Here is a 14,932-nt window from a genome sequence, read left to right on the forward strand (position 1 = left end):
GTCGAGGCAAGTGCACTGACATGATGGCACATTCCTTGGCTTGATTTGGAGAGCAGCTGGGTCAGGCATCACCCCGTGAATATCTCGGGATAACTCAGCTCCATGACACTTTCATAAACCTGAGTGTTTGTTTTACCAAATGAAACATTTCCCTGAGGCTTTGTAGGTACACGGGGATGGTGGAGGCAGCTGTGAGGGAAATGGCCAAGACATTTAAGACACCAGCCCAGGCCTTTCGAGTTTCCCCTGGATACAGATGCCCACTTTAGGAGAGATTTCTAATGGTGCTTTCCAGCTTTCAGAGTGCTTTCACATAGTTCATTGAATTTGATCCTTCTCTCAGTACCCTGAATTATTATGGCAGGAACCTTCCCTATTTTAGAGATGAACAATTTAGGTTTAGAGATTAAAGGATTTGTCTAGAGTTACATGATAAGGAAAGAACCAAACCAGCGTTAGAACGCAGGGACAGTGCTTCTCAAGAATCACCTGGAGATTCTGATTTAGTAGGTTGATGGTGTAGCTAGAGATTCTTAACAGTCTTCTAGGTAATATTGACATAGCTGGTTCCTGACCACATTTTGAATAGCCAGGTTCTAGACTTCATTGCCTTACATAAGTGAAAATTAATTGAAAATGTATGGAAAATGGTAGAATTTCTTGAAAGCTAGTTAATTAATTGTGTACCATGTAACAGAGAAGTAGGGGGTCAGGATCTAGGGAGAACTATACTCTTTTTAATTCACAATATGCCTCTCAACTTTCATGCATACATTACTACTTTATGTAAACATTAGTGTGAACATGGAAATATTTATTATTGACTAAATTTTGAAAATAGTAATGAGAAATTAAGCAAGATTACTCATTCTCGATAAATTAAATTTATATTGTGGGAGAAAAGAGGCAGTCTTTTTAGCAAATCGAAAAGTTTAAATCTCAATAACTACGATATAGGAATAATTTTGAAAATCATGTAATATACTGAATAACTACACTCATAAAAGCATGCATACTAATGTGGTGAACTATCCACTCTTCTAAGACTAACTTCTTCACTATGCCTCATGCTTTCTCCTTTTGCGAGAACAAACTCCATCCAGTCTTTGCTTTCTAGTGGGTCATTCCTATCAATACACAAATATGTTATTTCTTCTCTTTAACCTATTAGGAAGACAGTCTTCTTCAACTCCACTTTCTCTTTCAGGTTTTGCCCATTTTTCCTGCTTATAGAACAATTTCTCAAAAAAAAAAAAAAACTGACTTAACTTGCTGCCTTTGATTCTTCTCTCTCTATCACCTCTGAAATCCACACTAATCTGCTTTATTCCTTTATCCTTTCACTCCACCCACAACAGCTCTGTCCAAATCACCAAGACTTCCATATTGCTAAATCCAATGGTCAATTCTCAGTCACTCAGCCTCTCTGTAGCATTTGATGCACATGATTACTTTTATGAAATACTTTTTCCATGCACCAAACTAAACTCATGATATTTCAAACATGCTCCTTCTCTAGTAAGTGACAACTCCATCTTTCCCATTGCTTGGACCAAAAACTTTGGTGTCATCTTTAACTTCTTTCTTTTTCTCAAACTCTCATCCAATAAGTTGGCAAATCCTAATGGCTCTGCAATCAAAATATATCCAGAAATCTGGCCATTTCTACCCTTGACGGAAGATATTATCATCTACTACCTTGGTTATTATGAATCTAACTCATCTCCCTCTTTCTATCCTGTCCTAGTCTGTGATCCATCTCCATATAACACCCTGGGATACTTTCAAGAAGTTAAGACATATAATTTATTTGTTCAAATTTTCCAGTCACTTTCCATGTCTCCCAGAGGAAAAGCCAACCCCTTCATGATGACCTATAAAGCCCTGTATAATCTCATGCCTGTTACTTTTCTAATCCTGACAACTATAATAGTTTTGATTTGCCCACATCTGTGATGCTGAACTTGATGTATCCTTTGCTTGAATCTCTGTGTGGTTTACCCTCTCATTTCCTTTATTATTGAATCTGTTCATATTTTACCTTTCAATAAGGCCTTCCTTCACCTGCTTATTAAAAATATAAATCCTAGCTCTTTACATTCCCAACCCTCTTTTATACTTTATTTTTTACTGTACTTGCTACATTATGACAAAATATGTATTTTATGGTAACACCATTGGAGTAAGGATTTTTTTTCCTTGCTGTATCCCAGCACCTAGAACTGATCTGGCACATAATAGGTACTCAATATATATGAATGAATAAAATTAACCACAAAATCAGCCCAATCTTATTTAATAAAATTACTTGCATTCATCTTATATTGAACATTTAGAAAAGTTTTTTAATTGCCCATAGAATATTTTTATTCCAATCCAGTTATCATCCAATGATAAATTTCAAAGGTTTGTTTAAGTATTTTAGGATATTCTGGTTTCAATGGGAACATTACTTTATGCATTTGTAGTAAATGCATCAAGGAACTAATATATGTGAGAAGGTCCTGGCATGGATTACCAGTGATTATCAGCTTCTCAACAGGGTTCTCCTGGCTATAAATATGTCTCAGTTTCCACATTTGATGATTTAATGAGAAGCAGTGTGGTCAATGGAAAGAGACTGAGATTTTAAAATACCTACGCTACCCCCATCAGTTGTGTGACCTTGGATAAATTATTTAACCTCTCTGTGGTGTTTTCCTTTTTTAAAAATGATAACAACAGTGTATTTGTTGTGATTATTATATGAAGTCTCAGAAATTCTTTGAGAGCAGGAACTTTGTTTTGTTCATTATTATAGTCTCAGTGAGTATGTGGTGAGTATCACTCAGTACACTTAATAAAATAAATATTTGTTGAATGAATAAATGAATAAAGTGTGCAAAGCACCTAGACTAGTGCCTAGCACAGTGTAGGCACTCAAAATTTTAATAATTATTTTAATAAATTTAAACACTTTAATAATTAATAGTAAAATAACTTTAGTTTCACAAAACAGAGATTTGATCACATAGAAGAGGCTCTAGCTGACATCAACTATTTTTTCCTTTTTGAATAGAATTGAAGATGTTTGATTGAGCTTAAGGAATATTTTTAGCATTAGAATTAGTAAGTTTTTTCTTTGGCTTTTCTCCTGATGAGAAGAACTATTCAACACTGAAACTACAACTGTAGTTTAAATAGAAGTTGCAATAAATTTTGATTAACAGTTAATGTTAAAATACAACTTCCTCGAGTTTTTCTACAAATTGGATGGTACAGTAGAACTATAAGTAAGTGGTCCTGATGCTTTCAACTGAACCATTTACCTATGGTCAACAGTGCTACCATGGCAGAACCCAAATATGGCAACTACCAGTTACATCTCCTTGTACGTCATGACACCTCTGCTGGCGTGTTCAATGCTTATCAGGACAGCATTGGCCATATTTACCTCTGAACAGAGAAGAGTTAATAGCATAACTGGAATGGGAAAATCTAAGTTCTAGTTACAGGATTTAAGTAACTAAGCATATAATATTTAACTATTGGACTCAGTTTCTCATCTATTAAAGGTGGATACAAAATACATACCTTATCCACCTTTTAATGTAATTTAGAAAGGAAAAGTACTTATTTTACCCAGGGATACTTTAGTCACAAGCAACAAAGTAAAATCTGCAGTTTATTTAAATAAAGGAAGAGTTTTAATCAGATATCAGGCCTATCTTATGAAACCAGAGATAGGATGCGAAGTGAGGGCCTAAGTGAGTGCTGGAACAGAAATCTAGAAAGCCCTCAGAAACCACAGCTGCCTAGTCAACCACATTTTCTCTGTACCACTTGTGTTCTTTATATTGCTTGTGTTTCTACTTAATTTTCTTGATTTTCTCCATAGACTGGCTCTGTTGGTTGGCTCATTAATACACAAAGTCCTCAGTTGGTAGTCTCAACCACTAATCTAGTGACTTGATAGGTAGAGTACGCTCAGAAAACAAATTCAACCTCTCTGTGTTTTAACTGCAAACTTCCAGAAAAGAGAATATCAGAGACCTCATTTGATTTAGGTGTCCTGGTCCAATTAGGTATGACCCAGGTTTGGGTCACGTGTATTGGTGCCCATTCATGGTTCTCATGGGGACATTTGTAGATTCTTTAAAAGTGTTAGGAAGCATGGAGAAATAATGTGCAAATGAAGTGATTGGCTTTTCCAGTTCATGTCTTTAAACTTCTTTGGTGATTAAAAACAAATGTACAAAGAATTTAAATCAGCCATCTCTGTTTTCCCAGTATGTTGATTATGGATGTAAAACAATTATATTCAGGTAACTAACTTGATTATGATTTGAAAAGATTAATTTAGCTTAGAGAAGGGTCTAATTTACAACTGTGGAGTCATATGGTGGGCAAGTATATGTTCAGAGTGCTTCGTTGAGATTATAGCATCAGTTTCTTTCTTCCCCTTACCTCCGTGACACCCACTCACCAAACTTTCAACTCCTTTTATCTGAAATTAAAAAAGAAGAAACAGAACAAACAAACAAATAAACAAAAAAAAACCTCCAAGAAACATTTAGACCCTTATAAAAACAGAAAAAGAGAGCTTGCTTGGAAAGTTTTAAAAAACTTATGTTTGATCCCTGAGGGATATGGTTCGTCCCAAATGTTTTTTTTTTTTTCTTTTAATGTAAATATGTATTCATATTACCAAATTAGCATTGAGTAGACTCCAGTATTTTTTTGGTTGCCTGGGGAGAGTCTCTTTTTTCTCTTCATTAATGTCTTTTCATGCATTTCTAAATGAGTTTTATTTGTATTGCACTAGTGGCATATATGGCTCATAGAGAAAAGTTTGGGGAACATAGAATAGTATAAAAAATAGGAAAAATGTCACAGATAATCACACTACCTACAGATACCAATTGTTCATATTTCATCGTGTTTCAGTATTTTTAAATATTTTAAAATTATTTTCCTAATGGAGGTCATACTGCATATGTGGCTTGGTCTCTGTGTTTTACACTTAACATTTTATAATGTGAAGTTTTGTGTCTTTAAACTCTTTGTAAAAATCTTTAGTGATGTCATAATATTCTACTAAATTGATGGGCTATATAGTAAAAAGTTTTGTTTCCTTTACCCTAAGAGTGGACATTTAGGTTGTTTTTTATTTTACATTATTATAACTGCAATCTACATGACAATGCAAACTTTTAGCATACACTATTTGTCCAAATTTTTGTTTATTTAATGGGATAAATCGCCAGAAAAATAATTACTTGATCAAAGGTTGTACATTATTTCCACGTTTCTGAAACCATTTCCAAATTTCTTTGCAGAATACTTGTACCATTTATGTTTTAAAATTTCAAACTTATAGAAAAATTGAAGGATAATCCAATAAGCCCTAGAAATCCTTCACTTAGATTGGCTAGCTAATAATATTTTATCACATTTTCTTCTCCCTCTTTCTTATATGTATGATACATACAATATGTATATATGTAAATATATGTGTGCATGTGCATGTGTGTGTGTGAGTGTGTGTGTGTGTGTGTGTGTATGTATGTGAGGGATGTTTATTTATTATGGTTGAACTATTTGAAAATAAGCTTCAGATTCTTGGCTGCTAAATTCTTTATTGTGTATTTTCTTCATATCTTCTACATATTTGCAATACTATTAATACATCTAAGACAACTAACAACAAATCCATAACATCGAATATCCAGTTCATATTTGCATTTCTCTGGTTGTCCCCAAATAAAATATCTTTACATCCTTTTTTAAAATCTAAAATTCAATAAAATCTCATATATTGCATCTATATTATGTCTCCTTGGTATATTGTATATTAAAAATGATTTAGGAAAGTCTTTTTCTAAGAAGAGATTAAATGGTTTCGCCTATATTTTCTACTAGTTTATTTTTAATAACAAATTTTTATATCCAGTTGGAACTTATTTGGGCTATAGTGACTGCTGAATATCTCAGATTATTATTTTTTTCTAAATAGCTTATTTTCTTCCAGCAAAATTTATATGTAGATTTTGAATTTGTCACTTACTTCTGAAGTCTTCTTTCTAAGACCTTATTCAGCATTTGTTAAATTCTTGCACATGTTAACTAAGATCTGTTTCAGGATCATTTATTCATTGATTTTATACCAGTTCCAGATGACTATAATGATTGTAGATTTGTAATGGTTGTTAATAAATGGTAAGTCCAATTATCATTATCCTCATTTTCCATTGTCTGTTTTTTGAATCGTTACAAAAGTTTTGTTCCTTAAATAAATGTTAGGATTTAAAAAAATTTCTTCCTCTATAATATAAAGAATATCACATTGATCTTTTCATTGGTACTTGACAAGAATTTTATATTAACATTATTCGATGGCTTTCAAAAGCTAAGGTTGATAGGTATGGAATTTCGCTTGCAATATGTTAGCTACTCAGTCATAGATATTCCAAATTCTATGCCAAGATTAAGTCACATAGATCCATAATTCTGCACAATATTTATTACCACCTCTCTCTTCTGTCCTAATCCACTCGCACTGCTTTGATGAAATTGTACTTTGGTGTGAAGTCATCAGCTTTGATAATTAAAAGGATTCCTTGTTGCTATGTTGGCATTAAGGAAGCTCTTTGTTATGTGATACAAAGTCTTGCTTGTGAGAAGCACTCCTCAAAGCCCCGCTAGTTGCTATGTTTTCATCTTATGGATATTGAATCTTATCACTTATTATGTCTGAATTTATACTTTGTTGGGTTGAAATCATAGAGCCAAATTTATTATCTTCATTCGTTCAAATATTCCTTCAGATCTCCAATAAATTAATGAATGTTTTAAAGCATTATGCTTCTCTACTTTTCTTCTATGAGTAAAGACTTGCATCCAAATGGTGTTTGTGCAACCTGTTTAAATTGCTGCTTTAACTGATCTATTTGTTTTTTTTTTTCTTTTCTTTTAAAAATATTGTGAACTTACCTATAAACTGAAGGAATGGTTTTGGGGAACAGTAAAGGAATGGAGAGAATACCCACTATGGTAATAATGAGCTTGGGTCTCATATTTTAAGGAGACTGTAAGTTTAGCTTTGCTCTGTCGCTGGAGCAGAAGTATTGTAAACACTTGAAAATCACTACATCCAGGCTTGAGCTCCCTTTGCTCCATCTCATTCTATAAACCTTTACTCATGCCCTTCAAAATATGAGAGAATTGACCTCATTACTATTTATAGAGATTTTACTTACACAAAGCTCAAGGCCCTTCAGAGGCTCTTAATATTACAGCACCTATTGAGACGATTTAAATAAGTGAATTGTTATATATTCTGAAATATTCCTGTAAAGAAGGGTGCACCACATTCCCTCTTTCCCAGTTCAAGAACAAGAATGAGTTCCAATTCTATACTTAAACAACTGCATGAAAGGAATCACACAGGGCAAAGTCTCCTGACATGTTACAGGACATTCTTTCAGACAGAATAATGCGATGACAGGCTATTTACACACATATATTAGGAGAACAGGCTTTATACTCTTACCCCCAACTACCTTCAACTTTCTCTTTTGATGAATAGTTTTCTTTAAAAGCTAATATCCTCATTGTAATATAAGGTGCTATAAATATATATACTTCTTTCTCTTGGTGTTATATAATAGCTCAAAGGTCATATTTACTATAACATCCCTTTATAGAGAACAAAGAATCTAGAAAAATTTTTTATTAACAAGTAGTATACCTAGAGAAAATAATAGAAATTACATTTTCACAAGCTGAAGTAGCAGCCTGATAAGTTCAGGGCCTGATATCATGGAGACAAATATATGGTTTTATTTCTAAAAGGGCAAATAAGGCTATCAAACCTCACAGCATTGCATAAGAGGTTAAGCCAATCCCTGTGAAGAGCTAGCAGACATTTTTCTTTTATCCCTGTGCGTTAAGCCTTCATCTGGAGCTTTTGTTATTTGTGTGCGTATCTTAGGTTTTGTATATAAGTAGTCAAGCTTTGAAGAAGTTCATTCTAAGTAATCATATCTCTGAAATTATATAGAGTGTTTTGGATTAAGGTCATAATTATTCCATTGCTCAGCTTATCTTTGGATAAAAATGGTAACAATCAAACTGACAAGATTCAAGAATTTCTGAAAAGCACTTAGCTAAACTACATACTATTTGCATTTTAGTATCATGTAACATTTAAATAAGAAAATCATTTATAGAAATTAAAGAAGAGAGAACTTTTGAGCAAACCAAGTTTATTCTGAATAGGAAGCAATATTTATTGTTTTAAAGTGATACTGTGAAGGAATTATGGATTTATTTCTTTGAAGAAACACCAAAGATGAAGAAAACAGGGTGGAATCCTCATTGCTTTATTACCAAAGAGCTGAATTTTATATTATTTAATATAATTAAATTTCAACTTCATCATATATTTTTTCATGTTAACAGCCAAGTGTTGTTTCTTTTGATGATCTTATAATGCTATTTTCTGCCCTGCGATTGTTACCATTGTTAGTGGGGATTCTCCTTTAGCCACCTGGAGTATCATGTTGGAAGACAATGCCAAACCCTCAAGTGCTTTCTATACTTCCAAGGAGAAACTGTGAAGTACATTTTATATTGACTGAATGTTATTATAATCTACCTTTTAGTAGTGCAAAAATAGTGTATGGATCACTGATAGTTTTCTTTAACCTTAATGTTTGATTATCATATGTACATTTCACAAATCTTCTAGGTAGGCATTTGCTATAATAATTTTGGAATGCTTTTGATGCATTTCCAGTCTCGAAAAAGCAAACTTGAAAACGCAAAAGAGGAAATAGTGGCTGTGCCGGATCTTTCTGTATCAATGTCTGACCTGATTGCTTTTCTTCAAGGAACCATGTATCTATCAATCAGGCTTAATTTCTAAGAAATGCTTTGTTATGTTTGAAGCACAACTATTCATATTTCTAATAGCAAAACACAGAAGCTGAAAAACAATTTTTTTAAAATGGAGCCAGCACATTTAATTAGTGAGCATAATCTTGCAAAAATCCTTCCTTCCAACTTTTGCATTCCTATTGAGCTTGATCGCTTCATAGGTTTTGATGACCTAACAAGTATGAAGCACTATACATTAAATGCAGTGTTGACAAAGGAAATTCACCAGCAAGGGTTTCATTAACTGGGGATTAAGCTAAAACCCTTTCCCAGAATTACCAATAAATGAGACTCTAATCTAAAATTTCACATTAAGCTTACTACAACTAAAATGTGTGTGTTCACATGTGTATGTGCTTGCTGAATGAGTGTGTATAAGAATGAGGTCGAATCTTAAAATGAGTTCAAAAAATTTAGTTGGCCGGAAAAATACAAATTTTCTTGACTATTTCGTAAGTATAACGTACTAAGTGGGAGAAAATCCTACAACTTAGAGCATACTCTAGATCTATCCAAGCAGATACAGAAACATGTAGCTGAGATATTTGAAAAGTAAACTCTTTATTACATTCTATGAGTGGGTTTAGGCCTGATTCGAGAGAATATCTTTAATATTTATTTCACGGAATAGAAATTTTTAAAAAGCTGTTTGTAAAGTTGATGCTGAAAATACCACTCTGAATGGTTGGGAATTAAAAATTTTTTTTATTATATTTAGATTTAGTTATGTTTAATAAACTACCCTAAGATTAGCATGGAGATTGCTCAGACCTTGTTGAATTGTTTTTTATATATTACTTATTTAAATGTAGATTTTGAAGCAATTTTGGTTATAATTGAACATATTTACAGAAACCTAATTACATGAGGGAATTATAATAGTTGATTATTAACCATATTTTTTAGTTGAAAGTATTAGCTTTACCAATTTTTGGTCTGAATAATTTGAACTGATACTTAAATTCAGTGGATAATGGCTTATTAAACTTCACTTTCTGCTGTTAGGATCTAATTTCAATCATAAAGGCTGCATTAAGTATGGACATGTTTCTAAAATAATAGTCCTGGGAGCTTCGAATGAACTCTATGAAAAACCCAGTTTGGTTCCTACTCTCAGGCTAATAAATTATATCCCACCTCAGCAAATGAGTCAATGGAAGCTTTGAGAAGTTAAGCGACCTGCTCTAGGCCTTGCATTGTGTTTGTGTATTGTAAATGGGGGACTAGAAGGCAGGTAGGTTTCCCATCATCTTGTTAGTTTCCTTCATTGCATCACACTGCATTTTTCAAAAGTGATTTTATTAGTATGAATTCATTCCATAAATTCGAATTTACATGTTTTTGTTATAAGTTAAATCTGTGAGAACCATGAGCTATTTTAGTGAACACAAACATTTGGAATTACAATATCACACTGCATTTTAATAAATAATTTTCACTTTAAAAAGTTCTATTATGGAATTTATTAATTTCAAATATACCTGAAATTATAGAATAGTATAGAAATTGTTTAAACTCAACATCCAGATTAAATAGTTATCAACTCATGGCCAATCTTATTTTCATCTATACCCCAATTTACTTTTCTTCTTTCACATTAGTTTGAAACAAACCCTAGACATTACATACACTTGCACAAACACACATATATACAAAAAATAAAATTCAAGTTTATATTGACGTTTTCACAGGACCATAGGATTTTAATCTCCCTCCCTCCCCCTTTTCCTAACCAATTTAAAATGTTCTCTGTTGTTTGTAAGCAAAAGAATGCTAATTAAACTAAGCATCTAATAATAAAATTAATTACCATCTTCTACTATGTGTCAAAGGAGCTTTAGAGAAATTTCGTAATTGTGTTTAAAGAAACCTATGTGAAACAATAACAGCTATTTGAATTTATTACATCCTTGGCACTAGGCTGAACTCTTTAAAACGTGATCCCATATAATCCTCATGCAGCCCTATAAGGAAGGTACTTATTAGTGGCCTTTAGCAAGTGAAGAATGTGAGCTTAAGAAAGTTAATTTTCAGGCCCAGATCACAGTTAAAACATAACCTCAAAGCCTGAGCATTTAGTCACCATGCACTGACTTTTGGGATAAAAGTAGATATTGAGTATAGAATTGTCTAATTTGAAAACCCCTATAAGACATTTAGACAATGACCCATAGGTGGAGGAAGGTACTATCAAAGTTGAACCATTGTTAATATGCTTGAGCTATATTAGATTAAAGTTTTGAGAATCATTATTAATTAGATAAAAGAAGGTGAAAATATACTTGGAGAACATATTACATGGTTAACACTTAAATACCGCCCTTGTACAAAACTTTTGGAAATAAGTGGCATTTTAACTGAAAGTAAGAAAATTTTCAAAATTCTAGAGTAGCAGATCCAATCAGATTATTTGAAAATTGTCATCACGAACTCTACTCCTTTATCATTTCTTCTTAGTTCTCAGTCCAAGTTTCTCTCTTTAATATGTGGTGGGAGAACTAAAATATTTGAATTTTTACTTTCCTTTTCTTTAAATATAGTCAGTGGAGTCAAAACTCCTTGGGACCAAAAAACATAAAACAAATATAAATGAAAAGTACTTTAAAATGCACTCAAGTTTATTAGAATTATATCTGCTGCTGTTATTTGCGTGAAACAGAAAAATGAGATGGCTTAAAAAATAATAAACTTTTTTTCTCTCAACAGAAAGCTCCTCAGATAAGGGTGGTCTCAAGTCATCAATAGCTGATCTGACAGAGTAAATGTGAAACAAATTGCAGCCATGATAATCCCTTTTTGGTATGACATGCTGACCAGGAAAGAAATTACAAGTGTCTCAGAAATAAGTTGACTTAGTTGTGAACAATACATTCATTATCATCTACTGAGATGAATATAATCTCTTTTATCTTTACACATTAAAGTATTTTTTTAAGGTGCAGGTATATTTATCTAGATAAAACAAATGATCGTCTAATTATCTTTGATGATTTTAAACCCATTATGAATAATTTAAAATGAATACATTTTGTTTGATCTTTTATTTGTTTGAATTGCTTATGATCTGTGTACAAAATGGTATTAAATAAAATAATAGTCAGTACTATGTGAAATTCAAATAAGGTTTAATTAATATATAAGGTGGTCAAACAAAAAAGCATCATTGTTCAAATGTTTTTTAGGATGAAAATGAAAAGCAATGCATTCTTAATTGCAAGTTTGGTTCTTATCCCAGATTTTGTACTTAAATGATCATCCTACCTGCCCTCTAGAACATATTTTATATAACACTTTGGGACTCCCATAATAATACCATAATTAGTGGCTAAATCACAGGTCCAGTCATTGACTAGCAAGAGCTACATAACAGGTCAAAAGGCTTGATCTGGAGAAGAGAAGTAAAAGGCCCTTTGTTTGATTGGATTGGTTTTATTTTGAAAAAATCTTTATTTTAGTTGCTTATATTTGGACTTAATACTTCTTTTCATTTAGTTTATTTAATTTTGGTTGTCTCAACTCTAGACCCTTGACCAGCTCAAAAAATTCCAAATAAAGTTACAGAGGGACAGTTTCAGATCATTAAAATATAATACTTGTAATTATATATTAAAAAGCTTATGAGAAAATAGCATTTGATGCCATAAACTACTTTTTAAAATGATATGAGAAATGATTTAAGTATGGATTAAATTTGAAAAAATATTAAAACCACAGAAACAAGCTTTATTTTTTTTTAATTCTGGGATTTAAAAAAAAAACCCTACAATAGTAAACAATTAGAAAACATCAATATTTTGAGCAATTGATACAAGTAAAAACTTCCAATGTACCAAAAAAATGGTACTTAGATTTCTTTGCAGGCCAATTCATATTAAGTTTCAAATCTAGCAAGGAAGACTCAAGTGTGTTTTTTATTAAGCTTAAACAACCAGCTAGTGTAATGTTCCTGAACTTTCATCCATCATGCTACCAATTTCTTCATACTAGAGAAACATTATATTCTCTTGTTATGTCTCACAGACAAGAAATACATTCACAAAGTTTTGCCAGTGACAAATGGATAATTTGAAGGTGAAAATCAGACACAGCACAATGTTTACTAGAAGGTGTTCAGAAGGTAGGACAAAGATATTTCCAAAGTATTTTACAATAGTATGAACCATACCCAGTCAATCCTTAAATGATGGAATCTGCATTTTCCCTGGTCTCATGAAATTTGGGGCTCATAAATCAGTTAGCAGTGGAAGTAGTCCCAGAAATCACCATGCATTTACATAGGGAAAACAAGTCTTTATGGAGAGTATGTAACACAGTCATAGACAATTAGGATAAAGTTGCTGAAAGAAATTATAAAAAGTTTTGTAAGAGAGCTTGTTGTTCTCATATTGTTGGCGAACTAAGAGTATTTAGATACTCCTAAACAATGAGGAAATATTTGAAAATTAAATATCAGACAAATGAGTTGAATTTGGCTGCTGAAGAAATTATTACTCATTCTTACTTCAGTGGAAGCAAGCTATTATATGTTCAAGAAAACTCACAGTATGTTTCCCACTGGTGGTGGCTCAGCTCTGGGTGTCACATTGTATGAAGCAGGAAGTTTTGGTCTCCTCATTTTAGGACGTTCCACTCTGCTATTTTGACTCAGAAAATAGTAATCTTGGCAAATAACTAACAAAAAATAAAATGCATGCAGATCAAATCTGTACATAATTGTTTTTGTAAATCAAATTTAGAAGTTCAAAATGGGATCATGGGATATTGTTCTTAAACAAATAAAAGCCACACATGCAATCACAAACCAAAAAATCCACAATGGCTTTGGTAAAAATTAATATGGATAAAAATTCCTCAGATTGGCTAGATCTTCATTGACGATTTATATTGTAGAATTATATTGAAAGTAAGTTTAGTAAACTTAAAAAAAATAACAAAAAATATAAATGGGTAACTGCCACTTTGAAAATTATCAAGGGATTAAATTGATGATAAATTCTGCAAAAAAAATTATTATATATAAAAATTGTTAAAATGTTTGTTTTCATAAACATGGATTCAAACTGCACTCAGATACAGTTTAGTAGAGAAAAATTATCATAAATTATGATATTGTATATTCAATTTTATAAATTATTCATTTATTGACACAACTGTCACTTATTGCCAGTTTAATGATTACTTAGGAGGATAAATTGTACAATTTCCTTCAGAGTTTTCACCCAAAAAAGTCACATTCTGTAAGTTCGTTGAAATATTTAGGACGATACTTAATGCTTTCTAATATGGTCACTCTTACCACACTTTGATTTGGTGAAGCATCACTGTCTTTTCCTATTCATGGTGTTCTGCCACTATTTATTTTAAAAAATAAGACTGATTTATGCCTAATAAATACTTTCTGTATTACTAGAGTTTATAACAAATTCAGAGATTTTTCTGACTATTTTTAAGCATTAAATGAAAAAAATTGGAAATATGAAATTTAATTCCAGCAGTCCAAGACAAGTTCCATGTTAAATAACTAAATTCTTACCAATAAATCCACTCAATGTATGAAATTTTTAGAATATGTAAGACTAGGATTTATTTCAGGTGGATTGTCACCATTTTATGGTTTTCCAGATTTAAAAATTCAGTCATGTTTATTTTCTTTCTGTTATTTTTAATATCCTTTCTGTCATCAATCTCTTCATGAATCATTCACATGTATTTCCCTCACTTTTCTCACAACCACAGTCTTAGCCTATACATAGAACAAGTCATACTGGCTGATTTGCCTGCCTTTACTTTAGCCCTGTCTCACTCCTCTCTACCCTTTATAGTGATTTCCTACAGCCTGGATTTCGTTTAGGTATCTATAATGATTCCTTTTATAGCAGACTCAGACATCTGGTTTTGGTGTTCAAAATGTCCAAAATTTGGCTCATTTTACTATCTAACATTTTCTGGTCCACTTAAGCAACTTCTCTAATCAGATCATTCCTCTCTGAATTCCCATGTAGGTACCCACTTC

Source organism: Rousettus aegyptiacus, unplaced genomic scaffold, assembly GCF_014176215.1.
Source record: "Rousettus aegyptiacus isolate mRouAeg1 unplaced genomic scaffold, mRouAeg1.p scaffold_m13_p_1, whole genome shotgun sequence".
In the NCBI taxonomy this organism is placed as follows: domain Eukaryota; kingdom Metazoa; phylum Chordata; class Mammalia; order Chiroptera; family Pteropodidae; genus Rousettus; species Rousettus aegyptiacus.